Source organism: Dipodomys merriami, unplaced genomic scaffold, assembly GCF_024711535.1.
Source record: "Dipodomys merriami isolate MVZ:Mamm:240054 unplaced genomic scaffold, mDipMer1.0.p SCAF_48, whole genome shotgun sequence".
NCBI lineage: Eukaryota > Metazoa > Chordata > Mammalia > Rodentia > Heteromyidae > Dipodomys > Dipodomys merriami.
Window position 1 is genome coordinate 7256515 of NW_027206046.1, and position 4158 is coordinate 7260672.

Sequence of the window (4158 nt, forward strand, 5' to 3'; positions counted from 1 at the left end):
TATAATACATGGAAAATAAATTCAACAACACATTAAAAAGATCATACACCATGATCAAGTTGTTTTCATTATAGGGATGCATGGATGTTTTCACATATGGAAATAAATTAATGTAATACAATGCAAAATAAAGGACAAAAATCATATGATTATCTCAATAGATGCAGAAAAAAAGGCTTTTGATAAATCTCAAGATCCTTTCCCGATTAAAAAAAACACCTTGTAATCACTTGGAATAAAAGGAGCATAGCTCTTTGATAAAGGTTATATACAATAATCTACAGTCAATATCTCCTAAATGGGAAAAATGCTATTTTTTTTCTGTAAAGTCAGGAACAAGACAATGGCATCCACTCTCCTCACTCTTTTGTTGTTGTTGTTGTTGGTTGTGAGCCTTGAACTCTGGGCCTGAGCGCTATCCCTCAGCTCTTCAGCTCAAGGCTAGCACTCTACCACTTGAGCTACAGCGCCACTTCAGTTTTCTTGGTTTATTGGAGATAAGAGTTTCACGGACTTTCCTGCCCGGGCTGGCTTTGAACCATGATCCTCAGAGCTCAGCCTCCTGAATAGCTAGGATTACAGGCGTGAACCACCGGTGCCTGGCTCTCCTCACTCTTATTCAATATAGTCTAGAACTCTTAGCCAAAGGAAGAAATAAAATGGATACAAATAGGAAAGGCAAAAATCCAATTCTTCTTATTTGCAAATGATATGATCCTATACTTAAAGATGGAGTCCTAAAACTTCCACCAACATAACTCTCAAGATATGATAAACACATGGTAAAGCAGCAGAAAACAAAATCAATATTTAGACCAACAGTGAACAGGCTAAGAAAACAGGAAAGCAATCCCACTCACAATAGCCTCAAAAACTAGGATAAAGCTATCTGATAACTAAATAGTGAAGAAAGAAATTGAAGAAGAAAACAGAAGATGGAAAGATCTCCTATGTTCATAGATCAGAAAAATTAGAACTGGGAAAATAGCTATACTATCAAAAGCAAACTACAGAGTCAATGCAACCTTCATCAAAATTCCCAAAGGGGACAGGCCAAAGGAGTGTTTCAAATGATACAGTGCACTGAGTTTAAGCCCCAAAGCCAAAAAACCATAATGGATTTCTAATAAATATGATGGTGTGGAAATATATTTATTGACCTGAAAAGGAATTTATTTTTTTAAGTGAAAAGGAAAAAAAGAGTGCTTATATACTATTAGTTATATTACCTTATTTTTATAAAGATTGCAAAATTGATATACACATATATACATTAATCTTGAAATATCCATGGTAATTATCTTTGAGGCTTATCTGTAGTTTTTAACATTTTAACAATAATTATGGATTATTTATGTGATGAGAATATAAGAATAAATAGAATAGCTTACTCAAATCCAAGCACTGCTCAAACTTACAAAATGATAAAGTTACTAAAAATGGAGATCTCTCTCTCTCTCTCTCTCTCTCTCTCTCTCTCACACACACACACACACACACACACACACACACACACACACACACACACACACACACACACAACCATATTTCAAATGATTTTCTGCCCCCCTGTGGGGAACCCTACACATTGCAGACTGAAATAGGAAAAATTCAGAACTATGAAAATTCTGTGATGACAGAATGTCTTATGTGGATCCAATGTTTACTTAAAGCTTTTTTGATCAGTTTGTTTTCCCTACCAGGAAATTGCTAGGTAGAAAATAATAATGCTTAACACTTGTATGTGCTTACAATATGGCAAACACTAGTCACATATGAGTGCCTATGTATATACACATACATACATAGGTGTAGGCATATATGTGTGTGTATATATATATATATATATATATATAGTTTTCTCTCACAGAAATTTCATGAGATTATTTCCCCCTATGTTAAAGATAAATCATAGATTGCTTGATCATCTGCAAACAGTGAGAAAATTTGGTCAGGTGCTCCAAAGTGTTATGCTCTGGGTCAAGGATTTAAAATTTTTGGATTTGCCATTCCCTAATAGAATTGCCCTAATATTTGACTGATGGATCTTTGAGGAAGAATGTTTTTAAATGCAACTTCTGAGAGGATTAAGTTCTCCAAACTAGTACTTCCTGGCAGAACTGCTTCTGGAAGTATGGTTCTCCAGCTTGGCAACTTCCCAAGAATTGTTTGTTACTGAGTAAGTGCAGAGAGAAAAGTATGGAAGCTGAGGTCCTTCATGCCATTTTGTTGTTTTTTTGTTTGCTTTGCCAGTCCTGGGGCTTGAACTAAGGATCTATGTACTGTCCCTGAGCTTCTTTTGCTCAAGGCTAGCATTGTAGCACTTGAGCCATAGTGCCACGTCTGGCTTTTTCTGTTTATGTGGTACAGAGGAATGGAACCCAGAGCTTCATGCATGCTAGGCAAACACTATCACTAAGCCACATTCCCAGCCCTTCACACCATTTTTATAGATCACTAAACAGCTGTTGACTTCAACGATAACTTTTTTGTATGTTTTTTATTGTAAAAATACTGTACAGAGGGGTTACCATTACATGAGCAAGGTAATGAGTACATTTCCTAGTGAGCATTGTTGCTTCCTCCTTTCTTCCCCCCCCCCCAACCATCCCTTCTCTCCCACCTCCACAGCTACCCCCCTACCTACCTCCCTCTCCTGCCAAAGTTGTAAAGTTCGTTTTCAACATAGTGTCTTGTACATCTCATTGCTACAATGGGTCAACCCATATCCCTATTTAAGCATTTTGTTTTTTCCCTTCCCTTCCCCAAATTACAGAAGTGTATATACAAGATGCAGGGCACCGGAATCAAATACAGTGAAAACAGGGGTTATAAGGTGGGGGAGGAACATACAAAGAAACAAAAAAAAAAAATCACATGGCACATTATAAGTACGTTAGAAACAATAGCAAGAAAGAAAAATTTGTGTCCCTATCTTGGGGGTTCATTTCGCTTAACATCATCTTATATGCTCATATGTACATAGCTTTTGACCTTTTCTGCTTGTCCTACACATGTACCGATTATTGCAAATAAGGGAAACCATGGGACCTATGTTTCTTTGGGCCTGGCTTACTTCACTTAATATAATTTTTTCCAAGTCTTTCCATTTCCTAACAAATGGGGCTGTGTCATTCTTTCTGATGGAGGCACAGAATTCCATTGACTGGGACTTCTGTCTTTCATTCTTCTGTTATTTTACTAAAATACAGCTCATGCTGGGTGCCAGTGGCTCATGCCTATAATCCTAGCTACTCAGGAGGGTTAGATCTGAGAATCCTGGTTTGAAACTAACTGGGGCAGACAAATCAGGAGATAATGGATTCTTATCTCCAATTAACCGGCAAAAAGTAGAGAAGAGAGGCCAGGCGGTGGGTGGCTCACACCTGTAATCCTAGCTGCTCAGGAAGCTGAGATCTGAGGATCACGGTTCAAAGCCAGCCGGGGCAGGAAAGTCCATCAGACTCTTATCTCCAATAAACCACTAGGAAACCGGAAGTGGTGTTGTGGCTCGAGCGCTAGCCTTGAGCTGAAGAGCTGAGGGACAGCGCCCAGGCCCAGAGTTCAAGCCCCAGTACGGGTACTAAATAAATAACCGCTCCCCACAGCAAGACTGAGCAGCACTGCTGGACACCAAGGCTGTTTGAAGACTTTTACCCAAGTCAGGATTCTCCTGAGGCCTACCGCCACCCCGCCCGGCCCTGCCCGCCTAGGCCGTGAACCACCAGGCATTTTTCTTCCCCTCGTTTCAGGAACTTGGTTATACAGTATACAGTGACTGCAATGGTTGCTAAGTGTAAAGCCGGGGGGGGAAAATGGAATTGGTTCTTGGAGACGGAAAGCTGACGTACCAGGAGGGAAAAACGAGGAGGAGGCGCGCCGTCCCTCAGAGAGACGCCTCCAAGGTGGCCTCGACGCCAAAGATTCCCGCCCAGCTGGACGGGCACTTGTGCGCACGCGCCTCCACCCCACCAGCAGCACAGCAGCAGCTAAAGGTTCCCGCCCAATTGGATGCAAGCGCTCACGCATGCGCGGGCCCGTGGCGGCCTTGAGGGCGGAGATAGTGAGAGTCCTCAGGTTAACGCCACGCCTCCACTTCCGCCCGCCGAGGTGCCTGAAGCGGGTTCGGGAAGTCGTCACTTCCGCCGGGACAGCTCA